Source organism: Hyla sarda, chromosome 3 (assembly GCF_029499605.1).
Source record: "Hyla sarda isolate aHylSar1 chromosome 3, aHylSar1.hap1, whole genome shotgun sequence".
Taxonomy (NCBI): domain Eukaryota; kingdom Metazoa; phylum Chordata; class Amphibia; order Anura; family Hylidae; genus Hyla; species Hyla sarda.
Window position 1 is genome coordinate 236,898,225 of NC_079191.1, and position 23,895 is coordinate 236,922,119.

Below are 23,895 nucleotides of genomic sequence, written 5' to 3' on the forward strand. Positions count from 1 at the left end.
GAGGTCTGCTATAGGGATTTGCTCCTACTTTGGACAGCCTGACACAGACAGAGGTGTCAGCAGAGAGAAATTTGGTCAGACTGAAAAAAACTTCACAACTTTCTCTGGAGCATACAGCAACTGTTAAGTACTGGAAGGATTAAGATTTTTAACCCCTACAGAACCCATGACGTACCGCTACGTGACGACACCCTGGGTCTTAAGGACCCATGACGTACTGGTACGTCTGTGGGAATTCCGGTCCCCGCCGCGCGCCAGGCGGGGACCGGACCGCGGTGGCTGCTGATATCGATCAGCCGCCCCCCTCCCTCCGCAACTGCCCAGGGGGGTCATCAGACCCCCCATGTCAACGATCGCCACAAATCGCCAGTGAATTCACACCGGCGATTTGCGGCTATTCCAGGTCATACGGGTCTATGGTGACCCGGGGACCCAGAAAGACACCCACAATCTCCCTGAAGGGATAGGAGTGAGGTGGCAGGGGTGCCACCCCTCCTATCCCTGCTATTGGTCATATAGAAGCAATGACCAATAGCAGATGGGGTCGGGGGGGGTTAACTTTCGGTTTCCCCGTTCTGCCCACCCACAATAGGCCGGGCAGAACAGGGAAACTGACAGAGGACCGGCGCCGAAGATCCAGTTACCCATCGGCTGCGGCAGCGGGCGGAGATCGGTGGAGGAGATTGGCGGACGGCGATATCGTGCGGCTGGCTCCCTGGATCCTACGGAAGCCGGTGAGTTGCCTAGCAACATTTGGAGGGCTACAGTTTGAGACCACTATACAGTGGTCTCTAAACTGTAGCCCTCCAGATGTTGCAAAACTACAACTCCCAGCATACCCAGACAGCTGTTTGGGCATGCTGGGATTTGTAGTTTTGCAACAAATGGAGGGCTTCAGTTTGGAGATCACTGTGCAGTGATCTCTAAACTGTGGGCCTCTAGATCTTGCAAAACTACAACTCCTAGCATGCCCACACAGCAGTTTGCTGTCTGGGCATGCTGGGATTTGTAGATTTGCAACATCTGGAGGGCCACAGTTTGGAGATCACTGCACAGTGATGTCCAAACTGTAGCCCTCCAGATGTTGCAAAACTGCAAATCCCAACATGCCCAAACAGCAAACAGCTATCTCGGCATGCTGGGAGTTGTAGTTGCGTACCTCCAGCTGTTGCATAACTACATCTCCCAGCATGCCCTTCGGCGATCAGTAAATGCTGGGAGTTGTAGTTTTGCAACAGCTGGAGGAACACTGGTTGGAAAATACTGAGTTAGGTAACAGAACCTAACTGAAGGTTTTCCAACCAGTGTGCCTCCAGCTGTTGCAAAAGTACAACTCTCAGCATGCATGGTCTGTCAGTGCATGATGGGAGTTGTAGTTTTGAAACAGCTGGAGGTTTGCCCTCCCCCATGTGGATGTACAGGGTACATTCACACAGCAGGTTTACAGTAAGTTTCCTGCTTGAAGTTTGAGCTGCGGCAAATTTTTCGCCGCAGCGCAAACTCCTAGCGGGAAACTCACTGTAAACCTCCGCCCATGCGAATGTACCCTAAAAACATTACACTACACTAACACATAATAAAGGTTAAAACACTACATATACACCCCCCTTACACTGTCCCCCCCAATAAAAATTTAAAAAGTATTGTACGGCAATGTTTCCAAAATGGAGCCTATAGCTGTTGCAAAACAACAACTCCCAGCATTTCCGGACAGCCACTGACTGTCCAGGCATGCTGGAAGTTTAGCAACAGCTGGAGGCACCCTGTTTGGGAATCACTGGCGTAGAGTACTCCTATGTCCACCCCTATACAATCCCTAATCTAGTCCTCAAATGCGCATGGCGCTCTCTTACTTCGGAGCCCTGCCGTATTTCAAGGAAACAGTTTAGAGCGGTTTAGAGCATTTTACAGCGGTTCTGACATAAATGCAAAAAAATAAATACCCACATGTGACCCCATTTTGGAAACTACACCTCTCATGGAATGTAACAAGGTATATAGCGAGCCTTAACACTCCACAGGTGTTTAATGAAAAGTTGGATGGAAAAATGAAAAAATAAATGTTTTCACTAAAATGCTGGTGTTACCCTAAATTTTTCATTTTCACAAGGTAAAATAGGAAAAAGAACATACCTCTTATGTGGATGTAAAGTGCTCTGCGGGTGCACTACAATGCTCAGAAGAGAGGGGGCGCCATTGGGCTTTTGGAGAGAAAATTTGTCCAGAATTGAAGGCCACGTGTGTTTACAAAGCCCCCATAGTGCCAGAACAATGTAATGTAATAAGGGGTACAGTAAGCATTTAAGGCCCACAGGTGTATGACAGATTTTTGGAACAGTTTTTCATTTTGCACAGCCCACTGTTCCAAAGATCTGTCAAACGCCAGTGGGGTGTAAATACTCACTGCACCCCTTATTAAATTCTGAGGGGTATAGTTTCCAAAATGGGGTCACATGCGGGGGGGGTCCACTGTTCTTGCACCACGGGGGGCTTTGTAAACGCACATAGCCCCTGACTTCCATCCAAACAAATTTTCTTTCCAAAAGCTCAATGGCGCTCCTCCTCTTCTGAGTATTGTAGTGCGCCAGCAGAGCACTTGACGTCCACACATATTTCCACACTCAGAAGAGATGGGATTACAATTTTTCATTTTCTCCTATTATCCCCTGTAAAAATGTAAAATTTGGGGGAAAAAATGCATTTTAGTGAAAAAAAAATGTTTTTTTTCATTTACACATCCAACTTTAACAAAAAGTTGTCAAACACCTGTGGGGTGTTAAGGCTCACTGTACCCATTGGTATGTTCCTTGAGGGGTGTAGTTTCCAAAATAGTATGCCATGTGTTTTTTTTTTTTTGCTGTTCTGGCATTCTTAAATGTGACATGCCCCCAAAAACCATTTCCGAAAAACTCACTCTCCAAAATCCCACTGTCGCTCCTTCCCTTCTGAGCCCTCTAGTGCATCCGCCGAACACTTGACATACACATATGAGGTATTTACTTACTCAAGAGAAATTGGGTTACACATTTTAGGAAGATTTCTCTCCTTTTACCCCTTGTAAAAATTCAAAAATTGGGTCTACAAGAACATGCCAGTGTAAAAAATGAAGATTTTGAATTTTCTCCTTCAATTTGCTGCTATTACTGTGAAACACCTAAAGGGTTAACAAACCTTTTGAATGTCATTTTAAACACTTTCAGGGGTGCAATTTTTATAATGGGGTCATTTATGGAGTGTTTCTAATATGAAGGCCCTTCAAATCCACTTCAAAATTTTTTGAAAAATTGCTGCTATATTTGAAGCCCTCTGATGTCTTCCAAAAGTAAAAACATGTCAACTTTATGATGCAAACATAAAGTAGACATATTGTATATGTGAATCAATATATACCGGTAATTTATTTGGAATATTCATTTTCCTTATAAGGAGAGAGCTTCAAATAAAATGAAAAAATGCAAAATTTTAAATTTTTTCATCAAATTTTTGAATTTTTCACCAAGAAATTATGCAAGTATCAACAAAATTTTACCACTAACATAAAGAAGAATATGTCACAAAAAAATCTCGGAATCAGAATGAAAGGTAAAAGCATCCCAGAGTTATTAATGCTTGAAGTGACAGTGGTCAGATGTGCAAAAAATGGACGAGTCCTACACTGAAAATTGGCTGGGTCCTTAAGGGGTTAAATAGGAGTAATTTACAAATCTTTTTAACTTTCTAGCACCAGTTGATTTGAAAAAAAAAAACTGCCCACCGGAAGTACACATCCCAAATTTTATAAAGAATGACTATATTGTAGAACTGTGTACTATAGTAATTATGCCATACTCCAATCTCAGATGATTCTCCGGGAGACATGCACCCTGTCTCAATTCATGTATTGGGACAAGGATTCTCATGCAACCTTCACCTGTCATGTGAGTTATCATAATGCAGCAACTTTATTGCCTGCACAATCCCTTAGGCTAGGTTCACACTACAGAAACTCCGGGCAGAAAATTTCCGCCCGAAGATTCTGAGTGCGTCCAGCACCGACTGAATCAGTCGGTGCTAGGACCGCGCGGACACTGTACTCTCCAATAGACTGAAATGTGTTCCACAAGTATTTACCCTGAAGCAACACCATTCTTCGGTCGGAAATTTTCAAGCGGATTTTCTGTTCACAAATTCCAAAGTGTGAATTTGTGAACGGAAACCCATTCACTATACTATACATTTTAGTAAGCAGAATTTCTGCCTGCAATTTCAAAGTGGAATTGCAGGCGGAAATTCCGTTGTGTGAACCTAGCCTTAGTGTGCAGGCTGTTTGACTTTCTGTATATGGAGATATACTCCTTTGTGGTCCTTGGGGAGAAGAAATCTGTACTTCTGGAATACAATGTAGTATGCCACTTTTTTTCCTTGTATGAATCTGAAAAATATCTCTCTATGAAACCTAAAGCATACTAAGGTACAATAGATACCTCTTGCCCCTTTATGGCAGCCTTATTAAGCTTGAGATATTTTTACAAAAATATCCTACTAAAACTGTCCCCTACTAAAAATATGATGTGACCTTATTAGATATCACAGATGTCATCAAGGACCATGTGTAAGTTGACTAGTCACTGTAACCATGCTTCCATACCACAAGGCTGCTCTACACTAAAGGGGAATTGAGGGAGTCAAATGATAGTCAGTTTTTTTTTTTTCAATGCTGCCATGTAAGAGGGCCTTGTGTTGACAACACCACCAACCTTCCCTCTGTCTTCCATTACTATATGACATCAACTGGTCACCAGATCCCTGCCAGAATTTAGGGGTATTCACCTTGTATAACAAAAAAAAGCAACATGTCATTAAAAGCAATCAAAAAAGGCCCAAGCTGCTCTAAAATGCTGCCATGAAAACTACAGCTAAAGGGTACCTTTCATCAAAAAAACTTTTGATATATTATAGATTAATGTGTGCAGAATAACTTTCCAATAACATGTTATTAAAAAATATGCTTCTTTCTATTTAATTTTCCACTTTGAAAAAATGACCACTAGGGGTCTCCCTACCAGTCCTTTTTTATAGATTTCAGACTCATGCTGGAGTCCTAAATCTCAGACTGCAGCTGGGACACAGACAAACTCCTGGCAGGGAGCAGTTTTTGTCTGTGTCCCAGCTATTATATACAGAAAAGGAATAGGTTTAAAGCGTTTATGTCATTGAAAACAACTTATGACATATCAAACAGTCAAAAGTTGTTGATTGCATCAGGGCTCACTCCTGAGTTATTAGCTTGGGAAGCAGGCACGTTGAAATCCACTCCCCTTTAACCCCTTAAGGTTTTTCGTTTTTTTCCACTTTCGTTTTTTCCTCCTCACCTTTTAAAAAACATAACCCTTTAAATTTTGCACCTAAAAATCCATATGATGGCTTATTTTTTGCGCCACCAATTCTACTTTGCAGTGACATCAGTCATTTTACCAAAAAATCTACGGCAAAACGGAAAAAAAATCATTGTGCGACAAAATTGAAGAAAAACGCCATTTTGTATTTTTTTTATTATTATTTAATTATTTATGGGGAAAAATGCATAGGGTTCCCCATATTTTCATTCCCAGCTAAATATCATCCAAGCAGCAACAGCCGTTACCAGGGTGGGCAAGGACCATTGTTACTGGCCCTCCACAGCCTAAATAATGCCAGCCTGTTACCGACTAGGCCAAGGAGCGCCATATTTGATGCTCTGGGCCTGTTGGTAGCCGCTCTTCCCTGCACCCCTGTGGTGGTGGGTACTGGGGTAATAATCGGGGGTTAGCGCTTGCTGTTTTTGGTGCTAACACTAAGCACATGCTTAGTAATGGATTCTGTCTATAAGACAGCTTCCACTACCAAGCCTGTAAAGCAAATAAAAAACAAACAACATGTTTAAAAAACTTTTATTCCAAAAACACTCCCTCACAAGTGCTCGTTAACCATTTTATTAACATTAAAAAACACTGGTCATCGCCGTAGTCCACAGGATACACGGATCTGAAATGAGAAGAAAAAAAAACAAGGAAAATAGGTTAGTACATTTATTGTAACCCACCTGCACATTTCCTGCCCGCACCGCATGACTACAACTCCCAGCATGCCCTTACAGTAAGGGCATAATGGGAGTTGTAGTCATGCAGCAGGGCTGGGGGGGGGGGGGAGATGTGCAAGCGGGTGCCCTTACAGTAAGGACATGCTGGGAGTTGTAGTAGTGTTGTGTGGGCGGGTGACAAGCTTGTCACACTCCTGTACATCTCCTACCCGCTCGTCCCACTGTGCCTGTGAAAATGAAAGTAAAAAAAGTCGCACAAAAAGTCTCACCTGCAACTTTTTTGCACAGCTTTGCTCTCCGGCCACCCGCCCACATCTACCACCCACTAGCTAATGCAGGACTACAACTCCCAGCATGCCCTTACAGTGAGGACATGCTGGGAGTTGTAGTCCCAACACCTTGCTGGCAGGTGGTAGATGTGAGTGGGTGCCGGGAACCGGAGCTGTGCAAAAAGTTGCGACTTTTTGAAAAAGCTGTCATAGGCAAGTTTGTAAGGCAGGTCTGACCTTGTTTACACTTGCGACTTTTTGAAGGGGGTTTGCGACTTTTATTTGCTTACGTGCGACTTCCACAATGATAAATCCTGGGCCACTGCAAAGTAAAAACTGAAAATTGCTTAGGTAGGGCAGATTGGTAATTTTTGTTTACCCATAAAAGTCGCACAAAAAATAGCTTAGACACACGTGCAACTTTTTGTTTTTCTTTTGTAAGCAAAAAAAGCTGCTTAAATATAGAAACATAGAATGTATCGGCAGATAAGAACCATTTGGCCCATCTAGTGTGCCCAATAATCTGAATCCTATGAATAGTCCCTGGCCCTATCTTATATGAAGGATAGCCTTATGCTTATCCCATGCATGTTTAAACTCCTTCACTGTATTTGCAGCGACCACTTTTGCATGGAATAATGCATCCACTACTCTCTCAGTAAAGTAATACTTCCTGATATTACTTTTAACCCTTTGCCCCTCTAATTTAAAACAATGTCCTCTTGTGGTAGTTTTTCTTCTTTTAAATATGCTCTCTTCCTTTACCGTGTTGATTCCCTTTATGTATTTAAAAGTCTCTATCATATCCCCTCTGTCTCTTCTTTCTTCCAAGCTATACATGTTAAGGTCCTTTAACCTTTCCTGGTAAGTTTTATCCTGCAATCCATGTACTAGTTTAGTAGCTCTTCTTTGAATTCTCTCTAGAGTATCTATATCCTTCTGGAGATACGGCCTCCAGTACTCCAAGTGAGGTCTCACCAGTGTTCTGTACAGCAGCATGAGCACCTCTCTCTTTCTACTGCTTATACCTCTCCCTATACATCCAAGCATTCTGCTAGCGTTTCCTGCTGCTCTATTACTGTCACGATGCCGGCTGGCAGGTAGTGGATCCACTGTGCCAGAGAGGGATTGGCGTGGACCGTGCTAGTGGATCGGTTCTAAGTCACTACTGGTTTTCACCAGAGCCCGCCGCAAAGCGGGATGGTCTTGCTGCGGCGGTAGTGACCAGGTCGTATCCACTAGCAACGGCTCACCTCTCTGGCTGCTGAAGATAGGCGCGGTACAAGGGAGTAGACAGAAGCAAGGTCGGACGTAGCAGAAGGTCGGGGCAGGCAGCAAGGATCGTAGTCAGGGGCAACGGCAGGAGGTCTGGAACACAGGCTAGGAACACACAAGGAAACGCTTTCACTGGCACAATGGCAACAAGATCCGGCAAGGAAGTGCAGGGGAAGTGAGGTGATATAGGGAAGTGCACAGGTGAAGACACTAATTGGAATCACTGCGCCAATCAGCGGCGCAGTGGCCCTTTAAATCGCAAAGACCCGGCGCGCGCGCGCCCTAGGGAGCGGGGCCGCGCGCGCCGGGACAGGACCGAGGGAGAGCGAGTCAGGTACGGGAGCCGGGGTGCGCATCGCGAGCGGGCGCTACCCGCATCGCGAATCGCATCCCGGCTGGAAGCGGAATCGCAGCGCCCCGGGTCAGTGGATCTGACCGGAGCGCTGCAGCGGGGAGAGTGTAGCGAGCGCTCCGGGGAGGAGCGGGGACCCGGAGCGCTCGGCGTAACAGTACCCCCCCCCTTGGGTCTCCCCCTCTTCTTAGAGCCTGAGAACCTGAGGAGCAGACTTTTGTCTAGGATGTTGTCCTCAGGTTCCCAGGATCTCTCTTCAGGACCACAACCCTCCCAGTCCACTAAAAAAAAAGTTTTCCCTCTGACCTTTTTAGAAGCTAAGATCTCTTTGACAGAGAAGATGTCCGAGGAGCCGGAAACAGGAGTGGGAGGAACAGATTTGGGAGAAAAACGGTTGAGGATGAGTGGTTTAAGAAGAGAGACGTGAAAGGCATTAGGGATACGAAGAGAAGGAGGAAGAAGAAGTTTGTAAGAGACAGGATTAATTTGACACAAAATTTTGAAAGGACCAAGATAGCGTGGTCCCAACTTGTAGCTAGGGACACGGAAGCGGACATATTTAGCGGAGAGCCATACCTTGTCTCCAGGGGAAAAAACGGGAGGAGCTCTTCTTTTCTTATCCGCGAACTTCTTCATGCGTGATGAAGCCTGTAAGAGAGAATTTTGGGTCTCTCTCCATATGATGGAAAGGTCACGAGAAATTTCATCCACAGCGGGCAGACCAGAGGGCAAGGGGGTAGGGAGGGGGGGAAGAGGGTGACGGCCGTACACCACGAAAAATGGGGATTTGGAGGAAGATTCAGAGACTCTGAAGTTATACGAGAATTCGGCCCATGGAAGGAGATCTGCCCAGTCATCCTGGCGGGAGGAAACAAAATGTTGCAAATAATCACCCAAGACCTGGTTAATTCTTTCTACTTGTCCATTGGACTGGGGATGATATGCAGAAGAAAAATTTAATTTAATCTTGAGTTGTTTACAGAGAGCCCTCCAGAATTTAGACACGAATTGGACGCCTCTATCCGAGACGATCTGCGTAGGCAACCCGTGAAGACGAAAAATGTGTACAAAAAATTGTTTAGCCAACTGAGGCGCTGAAGGAAGACCAGGAAGAGGGATGAAATGTGCCATTTTGGAGAATCGATCAACGACCACCCAAATAACAGTGTTGCCACGGGAAGGGGGTAAATCAGTAATAAAATCCATACCAATCAGAGACCAAGGCTGTTCGGGAACAGGCAGGGGATGAAGAAAACCAGCGGGCTTCTGGCGAGGAGTCTTATCCCGGGCACAGATAGTGCAGGCTCGCACAAAGTCCACAACATCCGTCTCCAGAGTCGGCCACCAATAGAAGCGGGAGATGAGTTGCACAGATTTCTTGATGCCCACATGACCTGCGAGATGGGAGGAGTGACCCCATTTGAGGATTCCGAGGCGTTGGCGTGGAGAAACAAAGGTCTTTCCTGGAGGAGTTTGCCTGATGGAGGCAGGAGAAGTGGAGATCAGGCAGTCAGGTGGAATGATGTGTTGCGGAGAGAGTTCAACTTCTGAGGCATCCGAGGAACGAGAGAGAGCATCGGCCCTAATGTTCTTATCGGCAGGACGAAAGTGAATCTCAAAATTAAATCGGGCAAAGAACAGAGACCACCGGGCCTGGCGAGGATTCAGCCGTTGGGCAGACTGGAGGTAGGAGAGGTTCTTGTGGTCGGTGTAAATAATAACTGGAAATCTTGATCCCTCCAGCAGATGCCTCCATTCCTCAAGTGCTAATTTAATGGCTAGAAGCTCTCGATCCCCGATGGAGTAGTTCCTCTCCGCCGGAGAGAAGGTCCTAGAAAAAAAACCACAAGTGACAGCATGCCCGGAAGAATTTTTTTGTAGAAGAACAGCTCCAGCTCCCACTGAGGAGGCATCAACCTCCAATAGGAAGGGTTTGGAAGGGTCAGGTCTGGAGAGCACGGGAGCCGAAGAAAAGGCAGACTTGAGTCGTTTAAAGGCGTCTTCCGCTTGAGGAGGCCAAGACTTGGGATCGGCATTTTTTTTGGTTAAAGCCACGATAGGAGCCACAACGGTAGAAAAATGTGGAATAAATTGCCTGTAATAATTGGCGAACCCCAAAAAGCGTTGGATAGCACGGAGTCCGGAGGGGCGTGGCCAATCTAAGACGGCAGAGAGTTTGTCTGGATCCATTTGTAGTCCCTGGCCAGAGACCAAATATCCTAGAAAAGGAAGAGATTGGCATTCAAACAGACATTTCTCAATTTTGGCATAGAGTTGATTGTCACGAAGTCTCTGAAGAACCATACGGACATGCTGGCGGTGTTCTTCTAGATTGGCAGAAAAAATTAGGATATCGTCCAGATATACAACAACACAGGAGTATAACAGATCACGAAAAATTTCATTAACAAAGTCTTGGAAGACAGCAGGGGCGTTGCACAAGCCAAAGGGCATGACCAGATACTCAAAGTGTCCATCTCTGGTGTTAAATGCCGTTTTCCACTCATCCCCCTCTCTGATGCGGATGAGGTTATAGGCGCCTCTTAAGTCCAATTTAGTAAAGATGTGGGCACCTTGGAGGCGATCAAAGAGTTCAGAGATGAGGGGTAGGGGGTAGCGGTTCTTAACCGTGATTTTATTAAGACCGCGGTAGTCAATGCAAGGACGTAGGGAGCCATCTTTTTTGGACACAAAGAAAAATCCGGCTCCGGCAGGAGAGGAGGATTTACGGATAAAGCCCTTTTTTAAATTTTCCTGGACGTATTCAGACATGGCAAGAGTCTCTGGGGCAGAGAGAGGATAAATTCTGCCCCGGGGTGGAGTAGTGCCCGGGAGGAGGTCGATAGGACAATCATAAGGCCTGTGAGGAGGTAGAGTCTCAGCTTGTTTTTTGCAGAAAACATCCGCGAAGTCCATATAGGCCTTAGGGAGACCGGTTACTGGAGGAACCACAGAGTCACGGCAAGGGTTACTGGGAACCGGTTTTAGACAGTCCTTGGAACAAGAGGGCCCCCAACTCTTGATCTCCCCAGTGGACCAATCCAGGGTTGGGGAATGAAGTTGAAGCCAGGGAAGTCCAAGGAGAATTTCCGAGGTGCAATTGGGGAGGACCAAAAGTTCAATCCTCTCGTGATGAGATCCGATGCTCATTAGAAGGGGCTCCGTGCGGAAACGTATGGTACAGTCCAATCTTTCATTGTTTACACAATTGATGTAAAGGGGTCTGGCGAGACTGGTCACTGGGATGTTGAACCTGTTGACGAGAGAGGCCAAAATAAAATTTCCTGCAGATCCAGAGTCCAAGAAGGCCACAGTAGAGAAGGAGAAGGCAGAGGCAGACATCCGCACAGGCACAGTAAGACGTGGAGAAGCAGAGTAGACATCAAGGACTGTCTCAACTTTGTGCGGAGTCAGCGTACGTCTTTCCAGGCGGGGAGGACGGATAGGACAATCCCTCAGGAAGTGTTCGGTACTAGCACAGTACAGGCAGAGGTTCTCCATGCGGCGTCGTGTCCTCTCTTGAGGTGTCAGGTGAGACCGGTCGACCTGCATAGCCTCCACGGCGGGAGGCACAGGAACAGATTGCAGGGGACCAGAGGAGAGAGGAGCCGAGGAGAAGAAACGCCTCGTGCGAACAGAGTCCATATCTTGGCGGAGCTCCTGACGCCTTTCGGAAAAACGCATGTCAATGCGAGTGGCTAGGTGAATAAGTTCATGTAGATTAGCAGGAATTTCTCGTGCGGCCAGAACATCTTTAATGTTGCTGGATAGGCCTTTTTTAAAGGTCGCGCAGAGGGCCTCATTATTCCAGGATAATTCTGAAGCAAGAGTACGGAATTGTACGGCATACTCGCCAACGGAAGAATTACCCTGGACCAGGTTCAACAGGGCAGTCTCAGCAGAAGAGGCTCGGGCAGGTTCCTCAAAGACACTTCGGATTTCCGAGAAGAAGGAGTGTACAGAGGCAGTGACGGGGTCATTGCGGTCCCAGAGCGGTGTGGCCCAAGACAGGGCTTTTCCAGACAGAAGGCTGACTACGAAAGCCACCTTAGACCTTTCAGTGGGAAACAGGTCCGACATCATCTCCAGATGCAGGGAACATTGGGAAAGAAAGCCACGGCAAAACTTAGAGTCCCCATCAAATTTCTCCGGCAAGGATAGGCGTAGACCAGGAGCGGCCACTCGCTGCGGAGGAGGTGCAGGAGCTGGCGGAGGAGATGACTGCTGAAGCTGTGGTAGTAACTGCTGTAGCATAACGGTCAGTTGAGACCGCTGTTGGCCTTGTTGCGCTATCTGTTGTGACTGCTGGGCGACCACCGTGGTAAGGTCAGCGACAACTGGCAGAGGAACTTCAGCGGGATCCATGGCCGGATCTACTGTTACGATGCCGGCTGGCAGGTAGTGGATCCACTGTGCCAGAGAGGGATTGGCGTGGACCGTGCTAGTGGATCGGTTCTAAGTCACTACTGGTTTTCACCAGAGCCCGCCGCAAAGCGGGATGGTCTTGCTGCGGCGGTAGTGACCAGGTCGTATCCACTAGCAACGGCTCACCTCTCTGGCTGCTGAAGATAGGCGCGGTACAAGGGAGTAGACAGAAGCAAGGTCGGACGTAGCAGAAGGTCGGGGCAGGCAGCAAGGATCGTAGTCAGGGGCAACGGCAGGAGGTCTGGAACACAGGCTAGGAACACACAAGGAAACGCTTTCACTGGCACAATGGCAACAAGATCCGGCAAGGAAGTGCAGGGGAAGTGAGGTGATATAGGGAAGTGCACAGGTGAAGACACTAATTGGAATCACTGCGCCAATCAGCGGCGCAGTGGCCCTTTAAATCGCAAAGACCCGGCGCGCGCGCGCCCTAGGGAGCGGGGCCGCGCGCGCCGGGACAGGACCGAGGGAGAGCGAGTCAGGTACGGGAGCCGGGGTGCGCATCACGAGCGGGCGCTACCCGCATCGCGAATCGCATCCCGGCTGGAAGCGGAATCGCAGCGCCCCGGGTCAGTGGATCTGACCGGAGCGCTGCAGCGGGGAGAGTGTAGCGAGCGCTCCGGGGAGGAGCGGGGACCCGGAGCGCTCGGCGTAACAATTACATTGTCTTCCTACCTTTAAGTCTTCTGAAATAATTACTCCTAAATCCCTCTCCTCAGATACTGAGGTCAGGGCTGTGTCAAATAATCTATATTCTGCCTGAGGGTTTTTACGCCCCAGGTGCATTATCTTGCACTTATCCACATTAAATTTCAGTTGCCAGAGTTCTGACCATTCTTCTAGTTTGCCTAAATCCTTTTCCATTTGGCGTATTTCTCCAGGAACATCAACCCTGTTACATATCTTTGTGTCATCAGCAAAAAGACATACCTTACCATCGAGACCTTCTGTAATATCACTAGTGAAGATACTAAACAATATTGGTCCCAGTACAGATCCCTGAGGTATCCCACTGGTGACAAGACTGTGCTCTGACTACAACCCTCTGTTGTCTGTTACTCAGCCACTGCCTAATCCACTCAACAATATTGGAGTCCAAGCTCAATGAATGTAGTTTATTGATAAGTCTTCTATGTGGGACAGTGTCAAAAGTCTTACTAAAATCTAGATATGTGATGTCTACTGCCCCTCCGCCATCTATTATTTTAGTCACCCAGTCAAAAAAATCAATAAGATTTGTTTGACATGATCTCCCTGAAGTAAACCCATGTTGTTTTTCATCTTGCAATCCATGGGATTTTAGATGTTCCACAATCCTATCCTTTAGTAGGGTTTCCATTAATTTCCCCACTATTGATGTCAGACTTACTGGCCTATAGTTGCTTGATTCCTCCCTACTACCTTTCTTGTGAATGGGCACAACATTTACTAATTTCCAATCTTCCGGGACGGCTCCTGTTACCATTGATTGGTTAAATATATCTGCTAACGGTTTTGCTAGCTCACCACTAAACTCTTTTAATAATTTTGGGTGTATCCCATCAGGCCCCTGTGATTTATTTGTCTTCACTTTAGAAAGCAAACGTAGAACCTCTTCCTCTGTAAAGACACATGCATCAAACGATTCCTTAGTTTTCCTCTGTAATGGAGGTCCTTTTCCTTCTTTTTCTTCTGTAAAAACTGAACAGAAGTATTCATTAAGGCAGTCGGCTAGCCCCTTATTCTCTTCTACATACCTTCCTTACTTTATTTTTAATTTAGTTATTCCTTGTTTTAATTTCCTGGAAATCTATATATATAAAACTCAATGTGTGTGTGTATGTATGTGTGTATGTTCCAGCATCACGTCCAAACAGCTAAAGATATTAACATGAAACTTGGCACACATGTTACTTATATGTCAACAACAAACATACGATAGGTGATTTAACCCTTACTCCATTTGCCAGGGGCGGGGTTTATGTTTAAAGTCCTATACAACTCTATGGGAAATATAACTTCCAAACGGCTGGAGATATTTCGATAATACTTGGTCACATGTTACTTATGTCCACTTAAAAGATAAGATAGTAAATTTAACCCCTTAACGACGCAGGACGTATATTTACGTCCTGCGCCGGCTCCCGCGATATGAAGCGGGATCGCGCCGCGATCCCGCATCATATCGCGTCGGTCCCGGCGCTCATCAACGGCCGGGACCCGCGGCTAATACCACACATCGCCGATCGCGGCGATGTGCGGTATTAACCCTTTAGAAGCGGCGGTCAAAGCTGACTGCCGCTTCTAAAGTGAAAGTGACCCGGCTGCTCAGTCGGGCTGTTCGGGACCGCCGCGGTGAACAGCTGACCGGACACCGGGAGGGCCCTTACCTGCCTCCTCGGTGTCCGATCGGCGAATGACTGCTCCGTGCCTGAGATCCAGAGCAGGAGCAGTCAAGCGCCAATAACACTGATCACAGGCGTGTTAATACACGCCTGTGATCTATGTAGAAGATCAGTGTGTGCAGTGTTATAGGTCCCTATGGGACCTATAACACTGCAAAAAAATGTAAAAAAAAAGTGTTAATAAAGGTCATTTAACCTCTTCCCTAATAAAAGTTTGAATCACCCCCCTTTTCCCAGAAAAAAAATAAAACAGTGTAAAAAAAAATAATAAACATATGTGGTATCACCGCGTGCGTAAATGTCCGAACTATAAAAATATATCATTAATTAAACCGCACGGTCAATGGCGTACGCGTAAAAAAATTCCAGAGTCCAAAAAAGCGTATTTTGGTCACTTTTTATACCATTAAAAAATGAATAAAAAGTGATCAAAAAGTCTGATCAAAACAAAAATAATACTGATAAAAACTTCAGATCACGGTGCAAAAAATTAGTCCTCATACTGCCCTGTACGTGGAAAAATAAAAAAGTTATAGGGGTCAGAAGATGACATTTTTAAACGTATAAATTTTCCTGCATGTAGCTATGATTTTTTCCAGAAGTGCGACAAAATCAAACCTATATAAGTAGGGTATCATTTTAACCATATGGACCTACAGAATAATGATAAGGTGTAATTTTTACCGAAATATGCACTGCGTAGAAACGGAAGCCCCCAAAACTTACAAAATGGCGTTTTTTCTTCGATTTTGTCGCACTATGATTTTTTTTTCCGTTTCGCCATGCATTTTTGGGTAAAATGACTAATGTCACTGCAAAGTAGAATTGGCGACGCAAAAAATAAGCCATAATATGGATTTTTAGGTGGAAAATTGAAAGGGTTATGATTTTTAAAAGGTAAGGAGGAAAAAACGAAAGTGCAAATACAGAAAAACCCTGAGTCCTTAAGGGGTTAACCCTTAACTACCCCATTTGTGAGGGTCAGGGTTTTTGTTTAAAGTCCCATGCAAATCAATGGGAAATGTATGTTCCCACATAACTTCCGTACGACTGGAGATATTTCAATACCTGGTACACATATTACGGGATAGGAGACAAGATATGGGATATGAGGGATATGAGGACGGGATAGGAGGACGGGATAGGAGGTCGGGATAGGAGGTCGGGATAGGAGGTCGGGATAGGAGGACGGGATATGAGGTCGGGATAGGTCGAGATATGAGGACGAGATAGGAGGTCGGTATAGGAGGTCGAGATATGAGGACAGGATAGGAGGTCGGGATAGGAGGTTGAGATAGGAGGTCGCGATAGGAGGTCGGGATAGGAGGACGGGATAGGAGGTCGGGATAGGAGGTCGGGATAGGAGGTCGGAATAGGAGGACAGAATATGAGGAAGGGATAGGAGGTCGAGATATGAGGACAGGATAGGAGGACGGGATAGGAGGTCAAGATAGGAGGTCGAGTTTGGAGGTCGGGATAGGATGGGATAGGAAGTCGGGATAGGAGGATGGGAGAGGAGGACGGGATAGAAGAACGGGATAGTAGGACGGGATAGGAGGTCGGGATAGGAGGTCGGAATAGGAGGATGGGATAGGAGGTCGGGATAGGAGGTCGGGATATGGCAACAATATTTGAGGAAGGGATATGAAGTCAAAAGCTTCCTCCTTTGTTTATTTTCCTCCCCAACAAGGATTAGGAAGGAAAAACCGGGCAACGCCGGGTACTCAGGTAGTCCCTTGATAAATATAACTCAATGATCCTATGCACACATCCAAGACAACACAGGAGTTGGACCACTCTCTGAATGTATTTAAGTGGCCTAGCCAGAGCCTTGACTTGAACCCAAACATTTCTGAAAATATCTAAAAATGGCTGTCCACTGACAGACCTGATCCTTACAGAGCTTAACCCTTTAAGGACCAAGCCCATTTTCATCTTAAGGACCAGGCCAATTTTATTTTTGCATTTTCGTTTTTTCCTCCTCGCCTTCTAAAATCCGTAACTATTTCATAATTTCATCTACAGACCCATATAAGGGAGGACATTTAAATGAAAACCACAATTTTCCACATTTTGGAGGGTTTCGTTTTCACACTGTACAATTTACGGTAAAAATGACATGTGTTCTTTATTCTGTGGGTCAATAGGATTAAAATGATACCCATGGCTAGATACTTTTATATTTTTGTACCGCTTAAAAAAAAATCTAAAACTTTTTGTACAAAATCGGTAATCTGTTTTGACCACCTATAACTTTTTCATTTTTCTGTATACAGGGCGGTATGAGGGCTCATTTCTTGCACTGTCATCTGAATTTTTTATCGATATCACATTTGCATATATAAAACTTTTATATCATTTTTTATAATTTTTTTTTATTTTATAAAATGTGACAAAAAAGCAGCATTTTTGGACATTTTAAATTTTTTTGCGTTTATGCCATTCACCGTACGGGACAGAAAAGAACAACTCATCTTCAGCAGCTGATAATTATTGAAAGGATTAAGATTTTTTTATAGAAGTAATTCACAAATCTGTTTAACTTTCTAGAGCCAGTTGATATTAAAAAAAAAACCTTTAAGAGAACCTGCAGAGAAGAATGGCAGAAAAATCTCAAAACCAAATGTGCAAACCTGCATCACAACTAAGAAAAGAAAAACTGGGGGCTGTAATCGCTTCTAAAGGTTCTTTAACTAAATATTGAGTAAAGGCTCTGAAAACTTATGTCATTGCAATATTCAGTTTTTCCTTTTTAATAAATCAGCAAAGATTTCTACCATTTTGTTTTCAATTTGTCATTATGGAGAATTGAGTACAGAAGATGGTGGAAAACTTTTTTTTATTTTTTATTTTAGCAAAAGGATGCAACATAATAAAATGTGAAGGGAAAAATCTGCAGTGACACTTTGTGGCATTTCTCTAACAGTACAAACATGTTGTGGATTGAAAAAATTCACTGCATGTTTTTTTTCTGTTAATAAACATCGAGCCATGATAAAGAACCCTTAGTTTAATAAGAGGGTACTCTGATTGAAAAGGATTCTCTGGCTTTCTTTTGTGTGGACATTATGGACAAGCTCTGCCTAAAAACTGAGCAAAACCCCCCATAAATACCAAAATCCAAAACAAACATATATATATATATATATATATATATATATATTTAAATTTTTTTTTAAGCTTATCTATTTTACACAGACTTATACATATTTCAATAGAATTTGCTTGCCTCCTGAGCTCCGGCTGTCACCCTCCCACTCCCTGTGAGCATCAGACAGCTTTTTACTGACCCTCATTCACAATTGTGCAGCAGAAGACTATCTACAGATATTCGTGTATTCTGTTTACAGAGAAGAAGCTTAGATTGTTAACAGCAACTCCCACCACAGAGATCTCAACCTTCCATTAATGACTGTGCTTTCATATCCAGCAGGTAAAGGATTTTCCCTTTCTAGTGGGTTAATTGCTATTTTTCTTACTTGTATTTTATTTGCTATTAATATATTTCTACCAATTGCTATTGCTGTATATCTATAATTGTCAACCTCATTCTTTACATTTTCACACACAGTGGTGCACTGCCCTTTATTAGATTTATTTGTGAGAAATACTGTGGGTAATTCTAACAAGTTTAACTCAATCATCACATAATCAGATCTTAAATCTGCTACTTTAATATAAATCTGACATTTTTGGGGGCAGTTTGAGCTAATACGTTGTACTGGTTTCTGAATGCTTGTTTGTCTGTATAGATGCCAGGAAGATAATAATTACGTGTATGCAATCAATACAAGTCCAATGATAGCTTAAAAACCTTGATCTCTAAATCATATTTAATACCACTGCATCTATTTATCACAGATAAATAAACAGACCAATTATAAAACAATCTGCATTTCAGGTTCAGTTTAGCAAAAACGTTTTCACTGTAACAAACTCAAAGTTTTTTTTGTTGTTATTACCAGTCTTTTTTTGTTATAGACCTGAAAAGGTCACCTTAATTCAGTGTTCCTAAAAAATGCCTGGTCTTCATTATTAAATGGGCTGTTCAAGAGTCCAAAAATAAATAAATAACTAAATAGCTATAAATATACTAATGGCCACAGCTGTAAAGTGTTGTTCATAATGTCATCAGTGCTAAACCAATAATTGGCTGCAGAGGAGTAGCATGTCATCTCTCCCAAGTTGGTAAAAAGGCCACCGTAGAACCAGAAGAACATTAACTGAAGAGAAAGGGAATTTAGGAGAGAGCACCCTATTTTTTTTAAATACATTTTTATTATGCTGCATGATAATGACTTTAACTTAAACTTTAATTAGTGCCAATGATGTTTAAAATAGTCTGCTGCCAAGACACAAGAACAAAAGAACTGAGAGTGTAGTCTTTACTAGGAACCAGAACGACAAATGAGTAGAAACAACAGAACACAGAGTCAACCTGCAAGAACTGAAGTTGGAGTCAAAAGACAAATTAGTAAATTAGTTGGGGGAAAAGAAACAAACTAGAACCATGCTAAAAAAATAAAAAAAATAAAAACCTTTAACTATAAAATAATCAAATACAAACAACTGAGTAAGAGGGCAAAACAGTCACAAGAGCATAGAGCAGATGCAACAATTTTACCAGCACAGGACAGATAACGTAAATGGTTGCGCCATGACTTGGGTGAAGGATAAGACCAGCATTTTGATAAGTGACCTGCTGACCAATGTTCTCATCAGGCAGTGAGAGTTGCCAAGGATGGAGCCATGGAGCATGGAGTCATGGAGATTGGCAGGAAGCCAACATAGATGAATGAACAAGAAACACTTTTCTAAAGGAAAAAAAACAGTATGGAGTTTTCTGTAGCAACTTACTGTAGCACACAAGTATGTAATGTCTAGTTATTTATTCTGCCAGTAACTATGGAACGGTCAGTCTGATGTCGCCACTTTGGCCATACCTTTGCACCCAAGATTTAAATTATATTACTAAAGGATAAAATAAAAAGGGGGCACACAGACGTAAAACAAATAAAAAATGCTGTACTTCCTATCTTGACACAAAGAAATGCTTGCTTAACTGTCACTGACTAAGGTGTGTCACCACTGTGGCCAATAAATGAATGAGCAGACATTCCTGGTTTATCGATACAGGGACCAGGAAGAGGAGATTAGCAGGGAATTGGTGGGGTGAGTCCTGATTTTTTTTTTTTTTACCAAATCTGTCCCCTTTTTCAATTTGATCCCATGGACAACCCCTTTAACTTTTAGTGTCCCTGCCACTTTACAAAACTTGTTCACATGTTACAGAGACATGACTGCAAAAAGAAGGCAACCAATACACAACTTAGCTGATGGTTCAACTAAATAAATCAGCACCAAAATAGGAGGCATCAACAACTCAATATTAAATAAAAAATATTTTTTAAGTGCACATATTTACATAAAACCATGCATAAATAAACATTAAAAGACTAGTGTGGACACCATGGTACATTCACAAAAGTACATACTGAGGGAGAGGCAGATAAACAGAACAAGAAAAATAATAATGAGGGTGGAACGCTAGTGAGGCCTAAGGCATCAATTGCACAAAATACATCAAGGAAGGGCACATCTCCTTCCTACAAGGGAAAAGGTGCAACAAAGATGAACCAATAAAAGAGAGAAAACATATATACCAGCGCTCAGAGGATTGAGTGTTATAGTATATAATTATGGAACCAGTAGGTTAACCTTCACTTATTCCACAATGGGGGGATGCAAGCTCAGCTCTGCATACCCCCCCCCCCCCCCACCACGTGGGTATATCATGTCTCCAAAGGGAGATAGATCCAGCATCCTCCACAATTCCAAGGATTCGCTCCAGTCAGTCCAAATTTATAGAAGGAGTATTTATTGCGACACGTTTGAGGTAAAATTGGCCAATTTTACCTCAGAAACGTGTCACAATACTCTTTCTATAAATTTGGACTGACTGGAGCAAATCTTTGGAATTGTGGAGGATACTGGATCTATCTCCCTTTGGTGACGTGATATACCGACTTGGAGGGGGGTATGCAGAGCTGGACTTGCATCCTCCACTGTGGAGTAAGTGAAGGTTAACCTACTGGTTCCATAATTTAATACTATACCATTCAATCCTCTGAGCGCTGGTATATATATGTTTTCTCTCTTTTATTGCTTACTACACATGGATCTGCTTGGAGTATATCCAGATTTTAATCCCTGCACTCTCCTCTTGGCACACCAAACTCCAAAAATGGGCTGGACAAAATTATTGGCACCCTTTCAAAATTGTGGAAAAATAAGATTGTTTCAAGCATGTGATGCTCCTTTAAATTTACCTGGGGCAAGTAACAGGTGTGGGCAATATAAAAATCACACCTGAAAACAGATAAAAAGGAGAGAAGTTCACTTAGTCTTTGCATTGTGTCTGTGTGTGCCACACTAAGCAAGGACAACAGAAAGAGAAGAAGAGAACTGTCTTAGGACTTGAGAACCAAAATTGTGGAAAAATATCAACAATCTCAAGGTTACAAGTCCATCTCCAGAGATCTAGATTTGCCTTTGTCCACAGTGCGCAACATTATCAAAAAGTTTGCAACCCACTGTAGCTAATCTCCCTGGGCGTAGACGGAAGAGGAGTGTTAGCGCAAACTATCCATCAACATTTAAATGAAATGAAATGCTATGGCAGGAGACCCAGGAGGACCCCACTGCTGTCACAGACATAAAAAAGCAAGACCACACAGGGGTGTGGAAATTTTATAAAAAACTACTTGTCCACGGGACTAAAATGGAGCAAAATCTACTTGTCCCTCATAACGATACACTTGTCCGGGCCAATTTTCGCTTTTACGCTCTAATTTTTTAGGACTTGAGAACCAAAATTGTGGAAAAATATCAGCAATGTCAAGGTTACAAGTCCATCTCCAGAGATCTAGATTTGCCTTTGTCCACAGTGCGCAACATTATCAAAAAGTTTGCAACCCATGGCACTGTAGCTAATCTCCCTGGGCGTGGACGGAAGAAAAAAATTGATGAAAGGTGTCAACACAGGATAGTCCGGATGGTGGATAAGCAGCCCCAAACAAGTTCCAAAGATATTCAAGCTGTCCGGCAGGCTCAGGGAGCATCAGTGTCAGCGCGAACTATCTGTCGACATTTAAATGAAATGAAATGCTATGGTAGGAGACCCAGGAGGTCCCCACTGCGGACAAAGACATAAAAAAGCAAGACTACATTTTGCCAAAATGAACCTAATTAAGCCAAAATCCTTCTGGGGAAACGTCTTGTGGACCAAGATAGAGCTTTCTGGTAAAGCATATCATTCTACTGTTTACCGTAAATGGAATGAGGCCTACAAAGAAAAGAACACAGTACCTACAGTGAAATATGGTGGAGGCTCAATGATGCTTTGGGGTTGTTTTGCTGCCTCTGGCACTGGGTGCCTTGAATGTGTGCAAGGCATCATGAAATCTGTGGATTTCCAATGGATTTTGGGTCGCACTGTACAGACCAGTGTCAGAAAGCTGGGTTTTCCTCTTGGGTCTTCCAGCATGACAATGACTCCAAACATTCGTCAAAAAGCAACCAGAAATAGATGGCAACAAAGCACTGGAGAGTTTTGAAGTGGCCAGCAATAAGTCCAGATCTAAATCCCATTGAACACCTGTGGAGAGATCTTAAAATTGCTGTTGGGTAAAGGCACCCTTCCAATAAGAGAGACCTGGAGCAGTTTGCAAAGGAAGAGTGGTCCAACATTCCGACTGAGAGGTATAAGAAGCTGATTGATGGTTATAGGAAGCAACTGATTTCAGTTATTTCTTCCAAAGGGTGTGCAACCAAATATTAAGTTAAGGGTGCCAATAATTTTGTCCAGCCAATTTTGGAGTTTGGTGTAACATTATGTCCAATTTTCTATTTTTCCTCACTTTTTTAGTTTAATTCCAATACACAAAAAGGGAATAAACAGGTGTATAGCAAAACATGTGTTACTGCAATCCTTTTCTATGATAATTATTTCATTTTCTTGCCATGACTGTATATATTTTTTCCTTTATGCTGAGTTTATTTTGCCTCAGTTAGCAGCGCTCCTTAATTTTTATTTTTGTAACTGTGCAACACAGATGAACAACAGCTTTAACAGTACATCGCTTCACTCCCCGGCTCCCTGCAATCGCTGTCTCACTGCAGGAGACAGGCTCTGTTATAAGTCAATGGGGCTTATCTTTTACAGCGAGAAAGACATTGCAGGGAGCCTGGGAGTTTACTGCTTAACTGTGCGCTTCTCTCAGCTATATCTAGAGATCGGTGAGGGTCGGTGAGGACCCCAAACAATAAAAAAAATTCAAATGTCCATACAACATGTCTACAGATTTTTTTTTTATATATATAACTAACTATAATTTTTAACTAAAAGCTCCACTTTATGCCTCCCTCAAACAAGTCTAAGAAGTTTACATTCCATTTTTCCAACTTGCTTGAATAAACCTACATTTAGGCTGGGTTCCCACACACACAAACACAGTATTTTGGTCAATATTTGGCCAATATATGGAACACATTTTGGAGCTCACTGTGGTTGGTATTTTTTTTTTACCAAAACCAGAAGTTGAAGCAACACAGAAAAAACCATACTGAAAAGATTTAGATCTTTTTCTTTGCTTTGGACCCACTGCTGGTTTTGTTAAAAAATACTGATACAAATGAAAATCTAAATTAATTCCAAATACAATCAACAATACTTTGTTTGAACCTAATCTTAAAACTTCTTTAGACTTCGACAACTGCCAAAAGATTAAAATACAGATTTAATCAGACTTTTCGCCTGAATGTAGTCAGTAAGCTTTTGTATGAACTTTTCTATTGCTCTGTGATCATTTGCAATAAACATATTATATTGTAATAGTGAAACCATTCAATTTACATAGTAATCTATAACATATAAATAGACTAATTATCTTATTTTAACACTAAGCAGTTAACTGACATTAATTCTGCATATATTATTAGTAATAATGGATTCCATTAATAGATTGGTTACTTGGTTTAGCTTTATGGCACATTAACACACTTCATGGTGCATTCTAGATGCCGCCATAGGTTTGTGGAGAGACAGTGCACATTCATTTACCACTTGTAAAG

General features: G+C 43.3%; 1 protein-coding gene and 1 long non-coding RNA gene across 3 annotated transcripts in view; one reads left to right on the forward strand and one right to left on the reverse strand.

Moving 5' to 3' along the window:
- Positions 1 to 5,921: 5,921 nt before the first annotated feature.
- Positions 5,922 to 23,895, reverse strand: part of LOC130362183 (uncharacterized) — a 39,735-nt gene continuing 21,761 nt past the window's right edge. The window contains exon 3 of the long non-coding RNA XR_008891307.1: positions 5,922 to 6,003. This is a non-coding gene — a long non-coding RNA (uncharacterized LOC130362183). The remainder of the gene's footprint in view (positions 6,004 to 23,895) is intronic.
- The window catches only part of ARMC2 (armadillo repeat containing 2), a 156,680-nt gene continuing 150,839 nt past the window's right edge, over positions 18,055 to 23,895 (forward strand). Inside the window, exon 1 of one of the 2 annotated variants that reach the window (XM_056566268.1) lies at positions 18,055 to 18,196. The gene's annotated coding sequence lies outside the window, so the exon portion shown is untranslated. The remainder of the gene's footprint in view (positions 18,197 to 23,895) is intronic. The other variant, XM_056566267.1, reaches the window with a different exon arrangement.